The sequence below is a fragment of the Columba livia genome, chromosome Z (genome assembly GCF_036013475.1).
Source record: "Columba livia isolate bColLiv1 breed racing homer chromosome Z, bColLiv1.pat.W.v2, whole genome shotgun sequence".
Classification (NCBI taxonomy): Eukaryota; Metazoa; Chordata; class Aves; order Columbiformes; family Columbidae; genus Columba; species Columba livia.
Window position 1 is genome coordinate 43,183,402 of NC_088642.1, and position 19,515 is coordinate 43,202,916.

At 42.6% G+C, this 19,515-nt stretch overlaps 1 protein-coding gene across 8 annotated transcripts in view; it reads right to left on the minus strand.

Moving 5' to 3' along the window:
• The window catches only part of PIGG (phosphatidylinositol glycan anchor biosynthesis class G (EMM blood group)), a 245,345-nt gene that overhangs the window by 84,188 nt on the left and 141,642 nt on the right, over nt 1-19,515 (minus strand). For 5 of the 8 annotated variants that reach the window (XR_010468873.1, XR_010468866.1, XR_010468871.1 and 2 more), the window contains one exon: nt 1-14,887. This exon is cut by the window's left edge. The gene's annotated coding sequence lies outside the window, so the exon portion shown is untranslated. The remainder of the gene's footprint in view (nt 14,888-19,515) is intronic. The other 3 variants (XR_010468870.1, XR_010468868.1, XR_010468867.1) reach the window with 2 other exon arrangements.

Sequence of the window (19,515 nt, forward strand, 5' to 3'; positions counted from 1 at the left end):
CTCTGCATCCCCAGCTCCCCTCAGTACAGTTTTTTCGCTCTTTTTATCACATCCCTTGTTCACCTCTTATTTCAGTTCCTAATCCCACTTGGACTCCTACTAGGGAACACAATCTGAGACGGAAAGTGTCATAGTACATCACTCATGCCAACGCCATCGCCTGGCCAGCACCAGGCATTGTAGCTCTAAATTGTGCTGGAAACTCCCTGGGCCATGACACATGTGACACAGACATAAGGTCCAGGAAAAAAGGACCAATTGGATCATTGAAAAAAATCCTACTATTATTCCTACTATTTGCACTGGCCCTGAAATGGACAACATTCACCCTGCAAGTTGAGTACACTTATCAATGAGAGTGCTTAATTCAGTGACTGCTATCACAGTGCCTGTGTGAACAAGTAAAATGAATAAAAAAAGACGTGAGCTTCACAGGGCCACTAGTATATCCTTTCACTGAAAGGGAAACAAAACTGAAAATGTTCTTGGGGAACGCCTGCTCTGCTCCATAATGTTGCTAGTCTGCCCTGGCTTTTGAGGAGAGGCAGTTCTGGAGATGAGACACCACCACTCTACACATAATCACTACTGTGGCAGGAAGGCTTCTGCAACACAGAGACAGCAAGCGTGAAGTTTTGACATTTGTGTGACTGCGGTATTCCATCTAAAGAAAACAATGGTACATCTGTAGAGCCTGTCAATGCTAAATACTTACAAATGGGCACAGTGTGAGACAAACAACAGGGGAAAAGATGCTATCCTTTTTATAAACTCCATCTCCACTGCCAGAGTTCACTGGAGAGGAAACAGCACATAGAACACCAGCCATGTAATAAGCCACCACAGAGATCTCCCCATCAGAGGACAGAGGAAGTGAAGATCCACATGTAATTGATATCAGCCCTGTTCTTTGGTCACCACAAAGTTCTGATGCTTCAGTGATTTACACACTAACAGGACAGAAATGGACATCCTGCTGTGGAAACACATGTGTCAAGACCCACACCCAAGCAAAAGCATCAGCAGTCTAATAGCCACACTACTATAACCTTTTTGAAATACAGAAAATACACAACCAGCCTCTATTTGCCCTGTGGAGCTCGTCAGGAAAACTACGTGCTTTCTTTGCCCACATGGAGTTGCTATATCTCCAGCTGTGCTGGTCTGCCTTAATGGAATGGGAACAAGACATTAGTTAGTTGGTGACCAGCATCCAAGCTAGTCAGGATAGTTTTGTTGGCTCAGTTATGGTGCCACCTTCATCAGTGCCACGGATGACTGGTGGCTATTGCCTTCTTGCCCCATTAATGCCATGGCTTGTTTCCTTCATTTGCCTTGCCCACCATTCCGCTGTCTCTTCCCCTAAAATTACCTTGACAGACACACCCCACCTCTGCATCCCCTGCAGCACTGACTCAGGAAGATGGTAGGTATTTTCCAGGTGCAGAAGACCAGCAGAGAAAGCTGTTGACTTCCCTGCAGCCTCAACAAAGCTGGGCACATGCAGACCTTCAGTATTAGCACCAGTGTCTGTTGTCATCCACAAGCATTCCACTGTTAGGAAACACAGACTCAGAGTTTTACTTATGCCAGTGGTCTGCTCAGCCCAGCTAGAGACATGAAGAGCAAAGACCACTGCAAACTCCTTGTTCCAGCTGCCAAAGCTATAGCGGCTTTTCTCCAACAAAAAGGTGCATATCCAAAAGGCTCCTCTAAACTCTGCACTCTTCCTGAAGTGAAGCCTCACGTTAGTTCCTTTGTTGAACACACACCTCTCTAAACCCAGGTGTACATCAATATTTAGAGAGTCTCACCTGGAAGCCCTTTAGTGATACTTTCACCTAATCTCACTCAGGGTCATGGGCTGGTTCAGGTGCTCCTCATATGAAGGGGCTCTGTTAAATCCTTTTACCTTCTACTTATGCATGTAATATGCAAAGACAACCATACCTCATTCACCAATACTGAATGCCACCAAAGTAAATTAAAACAATAAATATGGTATGATGAAAGGGCTAATTTCAAGACTTTTATTAGAGTCCATGATGTTAATCTTGAGTCTTCTTTTTTGAAACCTTTTTTCTTTTCCCCTACTTCAACTGCATGATGTCACTGACACAGGCACAGGAGAAACTGCAGATTGCATTGCTAATGTGAAAATTGTTTGGGTTTACTGCAACTTGATGTATATAAATATTCATAGCAGAATAAAACTCTTGAAAAAAAGTCTTATTTTCAAAGTGTCCTGGGACACAGCAGGGAGCAACAAATTAATTCATATAAAACTTTTACAAGAAGACAACTCTAGTAACAAATCCAGTGTAATAAAAGCAAATTTTAAACCTCAAAGCCTAGATCATTTAGGCATTCCCATTCTTCTTCTGAGAGATTTACGGCACAGAAGAAATACAAACATGCAAAGCTCCTTCCCAAAATAGAAGGATGGTTTTTCTAGTCAGGCCATTGCACTTTAAGAACAGAGATTAGGGAAGGGAAATAAGAAAGAGGAAATGTTCCAAGCATCCAGCAGCCCTAATTAAATAAGTATGTCCAGAAGCCTGGCAGATAACCTCAGGGAGACTGAATCAGCTTTAGGAATTTTCATGGGAAAAGACTCTTTGGTCTTTTGACCATGAGGTGACTCTTTGGGAAACTGACAAAACAGACCCAGGAATCAAGGCACAGCAAAATGGACAAGAGCATGAAGTGGAGTAGAGGATAAAGAAGAAAAGGCAGAGATGTGTGCAGCTTTAGTTCTGTATAATAGCAAAGATAAAACTGAATACACTTACATCTTGAAGGTTTTAATGACTGCAGTCTCTAAGGATATACCCTAGTCTATTTCAATACACACTAAATCTGAACAGTAGTTCCTAACTTAGACTTTTGCTACATTTTTGGTAACTTCTAAAAAGTGGGAATTACGCCATGCACAAATTAGCAGTTTTCCTGCTGAGATATGGATGCACAAGCAATATGGCTGTGTTCACAGAGCACTCTGCACCCCTGCAGTCCCTGAAAGCTTCAGAGGGACCTTGATACCCTCTCACTGGATGTAGCAAAGTGGTGGATTCAGCAGAGTGTGCATTAAATTTAGCTAGCCTAACTATGTATGGCAACGCACTTGAACAAAAACAGTTCAAACTTTTACATAAGGTGATGGACTGCAAATGAACTTTTATGTTCCATCAAGGGAAATCCCTCTAAGCCAGTACACATAATGCAACACAGTCAGATGCTCTGAAGCAGGTGAAGCAGCTACAGTGCGCACGTGTGTTACAAACCGTTCCACCAGAATGATCCCAGGCAACTGGTTATTTTCTTCTATGTGTAACAAACAGCAGTCTGAGGCCAATGCTTCTCCCCTCATAGAACAACATGGAGCTTTTCCAGGAGAAGTTGGAGCAGCAGATAGTGGCTATTTTCCTAACTTAGCTTCTCAGCTCTTCACAGGGAGAGACAATGCACTGAAAATTGCAATAAGCTGTAGGCTCAGATATCACTCTGCTCCAAATGCTGTTGCTTTCAAAAGTGAGGCAGGGAGTAGGGGAAGAAGGGATGACATGTTCCCCCCTCTTTTCTGAAAGGCTACATACAATGGGAAAGGTGTGAGGCTGTGGAAATGCAGAGCACCTGTGGGAGTCCTGCATCTAACAATTGCTCAGGTATAGACATTCTGCTGCTCTGCAGTGCTCTGTCCTCCAAGGCTGAGTTACATGGCACATGAAATGCATGAGTAGGGAGGAATGAGGGGGCTGTATATTGGAGACATGTCCATTCATGCAGCAGAACAGCCTTCAAGTGCATAGGACAGGGAGTCATGGGAGAGACACCATTTAGTAATGGGACAGCACTGACTTCTGTTTCCTTACCCATCCTACACTCTGCACAACATGCTATGTATTTTATTGTCTGCAATATGGAGCTTCCCAAGACAGGCCAAAGATTGAAGTGTCGTGAATAATGGAGTTTCAGGTGAGCCAGAAAGGAAGCATGAAGTAGCAGTCAAACTTCCAAGTCTTGTGCAGACCATGATGCGCAACAAATCTGAGAAATATGTTCCAAATATGCCAGCGAAGAGCCATTCCTGAGCTTGCCCATGCAGTTGTGCCTTTAATATGCAATTCAGCAGTCTATCTGTGCAATTTATCATCTCTCTCCCTTTTGATAGCTGAAATGTTTTTAACACTGTCTCTGTGTTCTGTTTTTAAATAAACAAGTTTTGCTGCCCTAGAACACTAACAGCATCTTTCAACTAAATGAACCCCTGCAGTTTGCAAGGCACAAACATCCCTCCAATCTGTCATCCTTGCTTGCTCCCATTTTGCTGAGTGGTGAATCTAAAGATCTAAAGCCTGCACAATCCTCATTACCTCTAATTCAAACATAGCAGCTATTTCAGGAACTTCATTTTCTTCATTTTTTCTGCCTCTTTGCCTGGGCTATTAGTGACATTTGTAGCTACACATATATTAGTAACTAGAGGGTTTTTAAACTTCACATTTCAAGTACAGAACAAGAGACAGTTTTGTGCTCTCCCTCTTAGTTTCCACAGGGTAATATATTAAGCATCATGTGCAGATTCACAGGTGATGGGCCATCCGAAAGGTCTGAGAATGCCCATAGTCAAGAGAATTCCTCTTCCATCCTCACCAGGCCGCAGCAGAGCAGAGACTTTTCATTCCTTGAAATATTAAACATCAGCTATAATAAAAAGCATTGCAGTGTGCCATCCACTCAGAAAATCAGGCTAAAGAGGCACCACAGCAGGACCAGCTCTGCCTGAATGACCTGTAACGGTTGCTTGCCCAATCTCTTATTGGACACTTCCAATAATGTCATTCCCATAGTCTGTCAAGCTTCGTGTTCCCCAGTTCAGTATCCACACAGCTAAAAAGTTTTACTTTAAACATGCGACTACTAATCTCACCAGCAGACAAAAGAACAGGTTACTCACTTCTTCAATGTCTGTCTTTGCCACTTAGAGTACAAATCTCAACACTTCTTTGAGTCACTTCTCTAAAACAGATGGAGTCAGCCTGTGGTCCACTCTGTGGGCTATGCCAAGGACAAAGTCAGCATCGAAACTAATTCCCCTTCCCCAATTGTGTGGACAGGCAAAGGCATAAGAACTGCTGTGATAATAATAATACATACCCCTAACTTCCTGTGAGCTATTTATCAACAGGTCTACACTATATTCCTTTAAAAACCATGAAAACAAACCCCTACCTGACCTCACACACACATACCCACACCAAGGCTAATTCTGACTATTTGTAGTTTCAGCATTTAAAAAAAAAAGTTGCAGGAGATAACATGACTGCTAGCATCACCAAGTGACAGGATTTTCTGACTTTCAGCATTGGCTCTTGCAGACATCAAGGTTTCACACAGTCCTGACTTGAGGAAGAATATGGCTTCAGGAAGAATAGCTCAGTATCAAAGTTGTTTGAAAACCCCATGTTACAAAATCAATATTTAACACATTGGATTTCCTAGCGAGTCATCAGAGACAAGTGTCTGACATTTGAGTAGTCCTGGGTCAATATTAATTGCACATAATTTCTCATCTACATTTACTGCCACGTTTCCACAATTAAATTATAAAAACTAAATGAAAACTCAAAGCTTCATAGTTAAATCTGCATGCTAAGTTAATTAACACTGTAGTTGAAAAATATAAAAACCAATGCCTGTCTGATCCAAGGCCATTAAAATCAGTGACAGGCTTCATTATAACCTGAAGAAATTAATAGCCATGCAGTCTTGAAAAACTCAGAAACGATGAACTGTTTCATAGATATCAAGAAACTTCTTTGTGTTGAGAACAACTGAGAGACCTTTCTGTGCCAGTGTCAGCATTTTTGGCATCTACTGTGCATACACTTTCTGTTTTTCCTGAACTGGAACACGGGCTAGACCTGGCAATATACACTAGCAGTCTTGCTGTTTCCAGCTGTTCTTTAGGAGACAATATGCTTAGAAATGTGTTAGCCATCATTTAGAGGACCAAGAGCCACCTTCAAATGCTACGCTTAGTTGCAAATGAAGATGACCATTTTCCTTCATCAGAGAAGCAGGGTGCTGGGCACCAGAGTGCTGCAATATGCCACAGTATGCTCCACACACATAAATGGCATTAGCATCTTTCTTTTATTGCCAAACTGTCTTTCAATCAGTCACCTGTTTTATATGACTTCTTAATGCATGACACTGCAGAGCACTTTCCAAAAGGAACAACAAAAGCAACAACAAAATTAACACTAAAAGGAAAAAGTAGGGGGAAGCAGATTTTAAAAAGAATAAAAATCGAAATTTTGGCTCAGTCTTTAAATAAACAAGGTGAAGTGTTATTCACCATATGTGGTACTCAGGCCTTTGTCAAACATTGCATTTACTCATCTAACTAGCTTTGGCAAGGTAAGGAGCTTGTAAATGGGGCACTGAGATGCCATCATGATCAGCAGCTCCCCAGAAGCATCATGTGAAGAGCACCAAAGATGCACTCTGAGGATCTTGTACTCAGAGGGAGAGAGTCCTCCAGGTTGCAAATTAATTATGCAGACAACTGAACAACAAATTATTGAATTCAAAGGCACAGTACTGAAATGAAAAAGGGAACACCTGGAACATGAATGAGTTTCTATAACCTGAACCTGCAAACGTGGATTTTTTAGTCACAAAACCTATTAAAGTCAGCTTCAGAACATGGCAGGAGAAGTGTTGCAAAACTTAACATGGTTCATTTGAGTTAATTATACCTTATTATGTATGTGCCATATTGCAGAGAGTTATCTCAAAACAAGTATGGTTAATAGCTACAAACAGCACATATAATATGGAACACTATGATGAAGATTTAAAGAAAAAACATACTAGACTTGCACAAAACCAAAAGCAGACAATGCCAACTGCTGAACACTAGAGACTGCTCACACCATCCCTCTGAGAACACCTGTGAGGGGCTGCACTGGACTCCCTTCTCCCCCACACTCACTCGCTGAAAGACACCTGTCACCTTCCTCTGTCCAGCCATGTCCCATGGAGAGCACACAGGCCCAGCCACCTGGCTGTCACAGAATCACGGATCACAGAATCACAGAATGTTAGGGATTGGAAGGGACCTGGAAAGATCATCCAGTCTGATCCCCCTGCTGCAACAGGAACACCTAGATCAGGTTACACGGGAATGTGTCCAGGCGGGTTTTGAATGTCTCCAGAGAAGGAGACTCCACAATCTCTCTGTGCAGCCTGTTCCAGTGCTCTGTCACCCTCACCATGAAGAAGTTTCTTCTCATATTTAAGTGGAACCTCCTGTGTTTCAGTTTGTACTCATTGCCCCTTGTCTTATCATTGGTTGTCACTGAGAATCCCTCAGTCTCCTCCAAGCTAAAGAGACCCAGCTCCCTTAGCACAAACCCTCTGCACACACAGGCAGTCTGGAATCTGCAGTCCTCCCAAGCTAACAGAAAGTGTCACTACCAGTGAGACCTACTGAGCAAAAAGGCCAAGAAACACTACCCTGTCTCTGTCAGCAAGTCAGTCCTGCTCTAGATCTCTAAGGGGGATGTGACTGATGACCTATAGTCAGGTCCAGATGCCTCACAAAACCACTGCCTGATGTGCTGCATCAGGAAAATGATGTATCTGAGCACAGCCACCTGGCCTTCGACTGCCAAGGAAGATTTCTCAGGCTCAAAGAAGGCAGTGTTTGTCAGGGAGGGCTTAGAAGAAGTGGAAAAAGAAAAAAATGGAACCCATCACCCAAAGACATTCTTTTTCAAAATGGTAACAGTGGGATACAGAATAGGATTCTGTTTTAGTGGGAGACTTATCAGGGGAAAGGGGGGTCACCCCACACTCCCAGTAATGAGTCAGAGATAACTGAGGTTTTTTAGGATTTTCAGCCCACCTTGCTCACTTGAGAGCTCACTTGAGACAAATTAGCTCAAGACCTGCCTAAGAAGCTGGTAAGGGCAGGGGGCAACTTCAGAGCCCCTTACAGCAGTCTATATTGATGGAGTACCAACATCTCCTACGTTCAAGTGTTCAGTCACCTGTGAGTCCAATAGGAAATGGGTTTCATGATGGGTTTCATGCACTTAGAATGAATCATTCACCTTCAAGGCACAGTCAGTGTACATGATGGACTCACATCAGTTGGTCTTCCCTGGCTGTCAGTTCCAAGATTGCAGATGCGTTTTCTCCTGCCGAAGAAAAAAGAACTACCGTACAGCATTCCACTTTCGAAACCTGCAACTTTGTCCAGGTTTATCGCCATCAGAGAAGACTACTGCCTACCAAATGATAGCAAGAATAGTTCACTTACAACACAGTCCCATGTTGAAAGACAATAGGATTAGATCTAGGGAAAAAAATGAAATTCAAGCACACTGAGATGTTGCTTAAACAGTTTCTATTGATTTATATTCTTTCCCCATTCTAGTTCAAAGTTTAGTATCACCAAGTCGCCAGGAACAGACATATATAGTTTGAATATCCTTCAAGTAATAGCAAACAGCAAATCCAAATCTTCTAAGAGTTGAGAGCACATAGCTACAAAGCTTTTGATATAAATGTTGGTGTCCTGGACTTGAGCACAAGACAGGCAGTAATAATAACCCAGTGTTAATACAAAAAACAAAAAAAAGGCAACACTTTCACTCATTTTTCACACTAGTCTGTTCTCTAAGGCAAGCCACAAAAGAGGTTCTGACACGAGATACTACGAAGAGATAGTAATTGAAGAAAAAAAATATATATAGCTTGATAACTGAGTCAAGAATTTAGATAGTCAACAGGCAGCAATGAAAGGATCCAGCAAACAGAAAACAATAAGTTGTCAGTGCAGTGGGAAGTTATTAAATTCTTTTAAGATGAAGGCAGGAAATAAAAGTCTGAAATTATGACAGTGATGGGAAGACTTGAAAAAATCATAGATATCAACAGCAAAAGAGAAAGATGAGGCATGCTGAGCATCCTTTACAGCTTTCCTGTGGGAAAAAAAAAAATTCCCTGAGAAAAGCAGCTCAAATTCAAATAGGAATATGCAGCCATACCAGAAGAAAAGAAAGGAAAGAAGCTTTAGCTCTGGTCAACGCACATGGCAAAATAATTGCAGCAAAGAAAGACTCCCACTAGAGTTGAGGTACTGTTTGTCCCCAGGTAATGGGAAGGAGAATTAAGCAGGAGAACGAGATGGGGTGGCCAGGAAGAAAGGAGCAGCAAGCGTAGCAGGAGAAAGAAAGAGAGGCTGTATGAAGGAAATACCAAAACAGAAAGACAGAAGAATTATAAGTGAACAAGACATCTATCTCTAAACCAAGGAGGGGCAGATTTACACATCAGAGGATTCTGTAAAAAAAAAAAATTAAAAAAAAAAAATGTAAGATCCATCACCAGAGAAAAAATTCTGAAGACAAGAGCTGGCAGTTAGCCAGGAGCACCTCATGATTTAGAGAAGAGGGTGAAATGAAACACATGGAAGCACAAGAGCAAGAATGTAGAAAAACCTCACCCAGAAATATGGTTAAGAGTTGGAGAGCAAAGTGTGAATAACTGAGTCAAGCAGAGCTACTATTGTGGTTTAACCTGAGCCAGCAATGTAATCACAATAGCTGCTCACTCTCACTCCTGAATGGAGAAGTAAATTAAAAGGGAAGGGAGAAACTTGTGGACTGAGATAAACATAGTTCAATAAAATAACACTAATATATTACTATTACTACTAATAGTATATGTAAAATTGAAATAGAGTATAAAATAAAAGATACTCAATGCAATTCCTCACAAACTCCATCTGCATGGAGCAGCCAGTCCTGGGAAGCAGCACCCTGGTCCCAACAGCTGATCCTGGAGAGAGAAGAGAAAAAGGCAGAAAGGCCCAGAGGCCTCTGCAAAATGGCAATATGTCAAAAAGCCAAACTAGAGAAACTCCTGAACAGAACTTTCCTGAACAGGTCTCCATCCCTGTCCATCCTGACTTTGAACCTGGCCGAAGATCTTGACTCTCCTCAAATATGAACCATGACGCTAACGGCATGGAATATTCTTATTGATCAATCTGGATGTCTCTCAAGGTCTGTCTCATCCATGCCCCCCTTACTAGCTAACTCACACCTCTGGGTAGAGAGCTCAGAAAAAGTCCTTGGCTCCCAGACACCAGCAATTAAAATGTTAACTCTGTCCTGGGGTGTTACCTTCTTTTTCTCAAATTAAATCCAAACAATGACCATGCTAGCTATGAAAAAGAATGGCTTCTAACTGTATGAAGGAAAATTAAATCATTTTAGTCAAACCAGCACAGCTATACTGCTCAAAAAATTAACAAGAAGAGCTTGTAGTTATGTGAATAGGAAGATAAGGAAATAACATCTTGAAGTACTAGGCAGCATTCAAGAGACAAAAAAAAAAAGGAAAAAAAAAAGTATTTTGGAGCACCCTGATGAATTCCCTGCCAAGCAGGACAGCCCATGGAAATGAAATTACTGAAGATAAGGGAGCAATCTCACACAAGGTGGGCCCTGGACTCACAAAGCCTCACAGACCCAAACAGAGATGCATGGACAGCTCCAATCTAGTGTTACAGGAGGACAAGCAGATGCAAACCTGGAGGGTGGGGATAATCATCATATAACAAAAATTTGGAATATGGAGGAGATAAACAAATTTAAACATATGTATGCCCCTTCTGAAATACAGTAAGAACCAGGCACCAGAACAAGTTGGGGAAGAAGACAGGAGACAACAGCAGGTTGTAGAGTGAAATGAGTGAAAGTAACAAATAAGGTTCTTTGAGGAACAGAAGGAACAACAGTGTTGTAAACACATAGCAGGTTCAAAATATCAGAGGCAAAAGCTGAATTAACTTGGGGACTGGAATAGCAGAAATTGAGGGGAAAAAATCAAACAAGGGGAAAGCTCATCAGTGCCACCAACTGGCAGCCCCACAGCTGGGAACAACAGTGGAGGACAAAGAATGAGGTGCACTATGTACACATATAGCCTCTTGTGGGAAGGACCTGGGTAAAAAGCAATCACAAATTCTAGGGTAAATGGGCAAGGACTTTCCACTAGAGATGAGGAAGCTCTAATACCATAATCCGAGGCCTTGGTAAGACCATGAAAGATGCAGCACACTGTCCTGGTTATGTGCCTAAGGATAAACTCAAACTGCAAAGTATAAAGAGTTTCTAATACAAATAAAACACAAAAATAAATAAACACAAAACCCAACCCAAACAAACAAACAAACACCCCCCCCCCAAAAAAAAAAAAGAACAAACAAAAAAAACCCACAAAAAACACAAACCAACCAAACAAAAACACTAACCCACAAAACAAAGACACAAAACAAAAAACAACAGGGAGAAAATATTTGGCCTGCTTAGTCTATAAAAATGAAAGCTCAAAAGGGGTATGTTTGGTGTCTGTAAATATATCCAGAGAGTAAACATCAAAGAACAAGAGGACCCATTTAAGTTGGCACAGAACAAATGTGTGCAAGCTGGGCATAAAATACTTTTAGCACTGAAATAGTTGGGAGTTTTCTAACCATCAAAGCCATCAGGCTCAACAGGCAGCCAAAGACTTCAAGATAAAAGTGTAATTTTTTCATAAGTGCTATGATAGGGACACAATATGTGCAGGACCAGCAGCCTTCATGGGCTGATTATGAAGTTCCTTTTTTCCATTATTTGCTAACAATTTCTACCCTTTTTAAACCTTAAAATATTTCCAGTGGTGTTGCAGACCTTTATACAGTGAATTTAAGTCCCCTGACAAAAGGTTACCTTTCAGCAGTCCCTTAAAAGTAGTCTACAAATGTGCCAGGGACTCAAGAAAAGTCCAGTGCTACCTCATCATCACCCCACAATACACCCCACACACAGACCAGGCGAGTCAGGATCTAAAACACGAGATGGTGGGCTGCAGTACTGGCTCCTTGAGGGAGCAAGAAATGCAGTTCTGGCAGGAACTCAAAGACTACACCCAGAACAGCCCTGCAATGTGCATGTGGAGGCGCAGTGCTGCTGGACCCATGCTGGCTTGGCCAGCATAAAGTACGCTGTGGGTGGCTCACTCTGAGGAACCTGGTAGCTAGGCTGGGGACTGAGAAGAAGGTGATCTAGTAGCCAAATGAAACACCAAGGGCAGTGCTGTGTCTTCAATGAACCTGGCCCTCCTTGGAGAGTCAATTCCCCCCAGCAGCTGCTGCCATGGTCAAAAAGGACAGTGTGTCCTTCTTCAGCTTTGCTGGCTTCATTGCTCACCACTCACTAACCTACATATCTCAGTGATCCTGACTGAAATGAAAAAGGATATGCTTTCATGGGGATCACTTGCAACAACAGTCTAGGGAAAGATCAGACAAAGCATCTGAGCTAGGGACAGAGACCTCTCAGAGTGATGAGGTGCAACATCAGCTAGGACAGCATTTTTGTTACCAAGCCAGGGCAGGAATCACAGCTCACCACACCAAGGCCTCAGGCAGCAGGAAAGTACTTTACAGGCTGCAAATCTGTGTGGGAGAAATCTCACACCATGAAGGCAGGCTGATGGTGGTCTTTGCTTCCAAGGACCCCAGTGGCAGATGCACTCTGTCCCCCCCGCCAGCCAAACCAGCAGCAGTTTAGTACAGACTCCAAAGAAGGTAAAGGCCAAAGCTGCAGTCAGGCCAAGAACTCCTTTTAGGAAGCAGAACAGCACACCGTACACTGATAAGTTGTGGGTGCAGGGAGTCTTGTGCTTACCTTTCCCACTGTATGCAAATTCACTACAAGTCAACCGGTTTATTCTATAAATATGAGAGCCTGTGTGAGCCTACTTAGAGCTCTCTCTGCTAAACAAGTTGGCTGTATGGCAGTGGTTTTTACTAATGGATGAGCCCAATTTAAGTTTCATATCAATCATTTAACTTAAGTAAATGCATACTAAATACAATTAATCATCTAGTCATATAAGGTTATGTGATTTTTAGTATACTGTCTGCTTCATGTTACTTAGTAAGCTGTGTGAAGTTCTGCTCATATTTACCAAAAGCTGCTACAGACCACACCGAATACCTGTGAGAAAAGGTCTAGTTCACACTTTATTGGGAAGAACAGAATTGACTGGGGAGAAAATGATGACTTTAAAGTTAAAACGAAGACATTATGGACATCTGCAAGATAGGGCATATTCTGTACTTTGTTGGGAAGAAAACAATTCATTCAGACAAAACAGCACCTTCAAGGCTGTGGACTATAAAAAATGTCTACATGTAAACAAAATAAAGGCCCTTCTGAGATCAGTGAAAAAGATCCAATAAGAAGACCACAAACTCAAATATTGCTATTGAACTAAATCATGGTGTGAGGAGCAGATTAATGGTCTGTGAATATATAAAAATACAAAGATTTCTATGCTTGGCTGGGTCCTCTGCACAGGCACTGAGCTCAAGCCAGCCCTCCCATTATACTACTCCATTGAATTATTTATTTCTATGAACTCTGACGCCTCAGAGTTTGCTTCATAAATCCTAGGATCCAAACTTCAGAGCAACCTGACATCCGGTCGCTGGAGCGAAGGTAAGCAGCATTCTGCTTGGTTTATTTCCTCCATGCACTAAATAATACAGTGAACCTTGTCATCAAACTCTCCGAAGTCACACTTTTCTTTGAGTGATTTAAACATTGTTCTGTGGGAGGTAGAAACCTAAATCACTCTACCTGTGACAGGACCAAGCCAGATTATTCCTTGTCCCAACATGCAGCCAAAGGAAGAAGTCATGATGGAAGTGAGCTATACCTTCCCACCACATCTTTTTCTGCTACAGGTCAGCCCTGGGCAGAGACTGATTCCCATATTTTTGTTTAGGGGATCTTAAGATACATTTTCCCAGAATCACAACTCTGGTTTGAGTGGGCACCTGCTCTCCCCTTCCACTCCTACCTTGCTATTTCTTTCCCTAGAAAACTAAAGGTTGTTCTGGCTAAAAAAAGAAGTACCCAAAAAGGGGCCACAGTTTAGCATGGTACTCATTAGAAGGTGACTTCCAGTCCCTCCTTCAAGAGCAGATTATGCTCTTGCCATGAAACAGTCATTGGATAAAATACAACTTTGGTGCATGGAAAACTTTAAAATTCATAAGTAAGGCATCTTCTGAGGATAGACTCCTCTAAGACAAAGTGGCATTGATGTAGGGAGTTTTCAAGATCCCTGTGTAAAGCTCAATACCTAAATTTTGATCTGGGCACATGAGACTGACATCTCATTCAACAAGTGAACAAACAAGATTACATCTGATCCATCTCAACTCACCTGGAACACCATCTTTTCTCCTCTCAGATGCAAACAGGTTCTTTGTCCCAACTCACTGGAGGGTACAATGTCAAACGACAGGATACATAGCTAAGCAATCCTCATTCTCCCAAGTGAGGAAGTTAGCTCACCTTTCCCCAAACCTGGAAGATGGCCTGCTGACCTCTCGAAGTTCTAGGTATCTTTCTGCAGCATGTTCATTGTGCAGCAGAAGGCAACGCACAGATGTATGATTGTTGCTCAGGTCCTGTACTGAAGGCCTCACTACAATTTAAGAGATGCATCAGCCTTAAGCTTTTGCACAGCATTGATGTCAAGGATAAGGTAGAACATCAAATATGCGGACTAAACAGAGACACATTTGAAGTAATCTGAGAGTCCAAAGAGAAGGATTTTGAGAGTCTTTTTGGCTTGCAAAGTGTTCAGCAATCTTTTATCATTAACTTAGTAGTTATTGATAAACAATAAAATAATGATAGACAATAATGATACACAGTAAAATACCTTCCAGGTCCCACCATTAGGACTGCAGTTAGGAAAGCATCAGGTACATTTTCCATGAATTGGTCATAATTGAACAATTCTGTGAAATAAGCAAAGGAAAGAAATTTATCAAATAATATCAAATAACCAATTTGACAAATGCCACAGCAAACGTCTGACCTCTCATCAGAATACCTTGTGCCCTATTCTATAGCCTTGTAAACAAAGAATGTTCCTCACATAATTACCACTTGACTGAAAAGATTAAATCCTACTGCACAGAGAAACCATTCTTTTTCATTCATATACTAGAGCACTTAAACTAAAATGGCAAAAAAGACTCTTCTCAGGGCCTCAAACATGTCTTCTCAGATACTTCTCAGATACCTGAAGCCAGGACAAGGGAACAGAGACAAGAAAAAAAAGCAAGTTCTGAAAAACTAGCTGAAGTGCCCAGATTAGCCAAACACTGCTGACACAGGACATATGGACTGAATAAAGCCCTAAGCAACCTAGTCTGACCCCAGAGATCTCCCTGCTTTGAGCAAGTCAGACTAGACACCTCCAAAGGTCCCTTCCAACCTAAATTACCCCATGATCTTATAACAAATAACCTTGTTGTGTCAATACCCCTAATTTCTCAAATTCTTCTTCCCTTAATCCAATACTCCTGTGGCTAACAGCTGCCAAGACAACCACACACCTCTGGCTTCAAGCAAAGGGTTTACTTTCTCTACATTAACTCCTTACATTTTCTTTCCAGCCTCTCTGCTTTGTATTTTAAATGTTACCCATTGAAGCAGCATTTTTAGGTTTTCATCAGTGTCCAGCCACCAGTTAGCTCCAAATCTGTAGCCTGATGTTGGACCTTTCCCAACATGTGTTCCCTTAAAGTATTTTTCATATATTCCCTGCAGGGATGAGTGTTTTATGTAAAATACTGTGAAAGTAGGAGAACAGCAGGCCTCAAGCATGCAAAAACATCTAGGTGGACCTTACAAATTGAAGAGAAGGACTAGAAAGAAACACAATAGGTTCCATCTTCAGAGCTTCAAGTTTCTCATTTCTAATGTTTTCTTAATAACTGTGTGTAAAGCAATTTTTGTAAAAAGACTTTATAGTCCATATTGTCCCCTATAGAAACAATAAGCAACAGAATAAATTATGGGAGGTACACAGCCATCGTTACTGAATAATCAAAGTTCTGACACCTATTTATCAAACTGGCATTGAAATAACAACAAATATATCTTAACATAAACGCAGTGTGGGAGGAGAGGCAGCCAATAAAATAATGCAGTGCTTTGCACTTCGGTGGCATAAGCTGAAGATCTCCATCTATTTTACAAACACACAATTCAGCTTCCAGCCTGGAGAGCAAATAATTAATAGCCATCGTCCTTTGTGCCCCTGAGTCACCACAAAAAGAGGTTGATCTGTACCTTACTACAAACATACAGCTCTGTGCACACTGAGCAAAGCAAGCAGGCATCGCTGGTTATGACAGTGTCCACTCCTAACCAGCACCCCCAAGCACAGCCTCTCAGCTCCCCTGTGAGCTAAACAAAAACCTGGACCAAAGCTCCTCACACCTCTTTGGAGACAGAATCTGGCCATAAATTGCTTTTCCTCTACGACACAGAAAGCTCACTCCATGGTCATGAAGAGAATGTTGAGAACATGTGTCCCAGGCTGGTGGTGTCCCACAAAACCTTATGCACCTGTTCTGAAGTCCACCAAAATATCAAATATTGATCTTTACCCTTGGAAAAAAAATGTGATACTTCTTTATTTGGGCAATTAAAAAGGAAAATCTGACCAACAAAACCTGAAGATAAAACTAACACCAAGAGACTCAAAACATGGGACATCTGCCATACTTTATTGTCCACTGCTGTAGTACAATTCTGACTTTGCTATTAACTGAGGCTGACAGACCAACATGCCTGCAGTGACTGATTTAGGTGACAAACTAATGTGTCCAAGTAGCTTGCAGTTCTCTAAGCTTTGGTTGCACATAGATACTCCTTTTTCAAGCAGGCAAACCTGGCTGATGAATCAAACACATGATATATCAGCTATCAACATGCAGATGGGCATCATAAACTTGATCTAAAAGGGCTACTAGCTAGGACTGAGATGATCAGCAGTACCCTTTGGGATCCAGAGAGCTCTCCAGTGACCTTTATTTAGGTTGGTATGTCAGGCATTTTTACAGTCATTCCCATCAACAAATTATTCAATGTAAAATACAATTGTGATAGAGTATTTTATAGAGTCTTATGCCTACTATTACTAATGTAACAACTATTGTGTTTTTAAACATTTTATCCAAAGACAATTGAACTTCAGTATGCAGAATACGCTAAAGATCTTAGACTATGTGCTTGTGTATTTATATCTTCTTCCTGGAAATGTGCTACAGTGCAAAGCCATAAATAACCATATGAAAAATTATGCTAACTCTGCATGACATTGAAACACATCAAGTTTATAAATAATAAATAACAGGTTGGGAAGTATGTTGGTAGCGATACTTCTAGCCTGGCATATTGAACACGGTGCTTGGAAGACGAAGAGTCATTTTTAGGAGAAAGGTAAGATTTGGAAAAGGTTAGCAGTAGCAAGTTGCTCCACAGGAGGAATAAAGAGGTGTAGCAGAATTACTAATTTGATTTTTAAACTTATGTGTCAGCCTAGCCTCTCACAATGCACAGCATTTAGGGGTGCTACCCAAGATCAGCCTCCTGTCACAAACACATGGAAAGATGGGCTCTTTCCTTAGAAGATGACATTCAAGATGAAGAAAACAGCTGAGACAGCTGTAGGAACATGTGAATGTCCATGCTGGAGAAGCCTTGCTGCCCACTTCTGGCAGCTGCCAAAAGAGGAAACAGGAAGGAAACATGAGGAAACTCTTTGCATAATAAAGGAACAATGTGCCCCCAGTGGAAGGTTTGCTTTTCCTACCCTAATCATTGCCAATTAAAGGCTGATTAGTAATTTAATGCATGAGATTTTGTATTTATCGTTAAATGAATGTTCTCACTATTCATAATAAATAATCATTTTTTGAACCCCATTATGCTCTTGACAGTAACAATGAAATTAGACAAATCACACATTATCCTCACATGTAAGTTTATGTTGTGTGTGAGAAACTAAGGCACTTTGCTCATTCTCCACATAATCAGTAATTAAGTGTTTACAATCCCCTAGCTATAACTCCTTTCCCTCCACACCCACACATGCAGTATGTCTCCCAGGGCCCTCTGGAATGGCAGCTGGGTTGACAGTTTACATGTGCTTTTCAAGGCAACGTTTAGAGTTCAACAGAGACCTCAGGGGATGGGTGCTGTATTTCATAAAATGCTGTCTGCCCTCTATGTATTCGCTTTTTAGAAGCCACGAGGATTCAGAATTAGTTTTTCTAAAGACACAAAGATCTTCCCCAGCAGTCCAGGCACTCACCACAAGCAGAGCCAAAGTCTCAGGTCCTACACCAAAATCTTCACATGGCCACAGATTAGCAGACCTACACATCCTAACCCTCAGGTGCCAGGGTCATCCGAGATGACTGCAGGTGGCATGCCCAGCCACCCCCTCTTAGAGGGACACAAGAAGGTTGATCCTGCCCCCACAGCCAGGGCTACAACCTGGCAAGGGGGTCAAGGTAGCCACAGGTTAGCCATTATTGGACTACCAGGATTGCCATGTTTCCTCGCACAGTGCTCCATGTGCCCTTTGCAAACAGAAGGAAGGGGGCAAAATTCCCTTGTCTGTGTGGCCCCAAGGGGCAGGATGATATGTCTCAGTGGAGCCCCTGATACTTCTGGATGGTGCCACCAGGGAGGCATGGAATCCAAGCAGGGTGGCATCTCATCAAAAGCCCCCATCAAAGGCCACTGCCCCATGTAGAGCCCAGAAACTGCTTTAAAGGAATGTGCAGCTTCTGCAGCAGAGCTGTGTGCTCAGTTGCTCAGCCCAGCTGGGAACTGCAGCAAGGTGCTTGTGTTGCTCAGGGAGGTGCCAATGGGGCCTGCCCTGATGGGACAGAAGAAACAGGGTTGCATCCCTGGAGAAAGCTAAACACGAGATCACACTCCACACACACTTCTAACCACCAACAGATGGATTGGCCCTGTTGGAAAGAGAAGACGGCTTGAAAAACAGCTTTCTCTCCATCGCTTGCTCCCCTGAATACTAATCATCATCAGTGGCTAAAAATACCCTGAAAGGTTGGTGCACACACAGCAAGAGAAAATGGGGGAGCAGAGGTTCCAGCTTCCCGGAAGGAAAAGGAACAGTCGACGAAGAGACTTCCTCAAGACCCTCCTCCCTATACGGATCCCAGCTGACAGCACAGGCATGGTCCCCCTGCTCCCCATTTCTCCCTCGGAAGGCCATCCCAGGTGCTTCCCGCGGAGCTACCCGGCCAACCTGTGCCAGGGCAGGTTGCCGCTCCCAACCCAGCAATGGCTTCCACCCGCCGCCGCTGCAAGTGCTTCCGGATGGGGAGTCCCGGAGGCGCCGCCGCGGGCTGTCACCCCCGAGCCCCGTCGCCCACGGAGCACCGTGCATGGCGCGGCAGGGAGGAACCCCACCAGAGCACAAAACAACAAGCAGTGCTATGTCCTGCCACCTCCGCGAGCCCAGAGTGATTGCGCGTGGCAGCGGGGAGAGATTGCGCGTGGCAGCGCGGAGCCGGGGGCTCGGCTCGCTGCATCA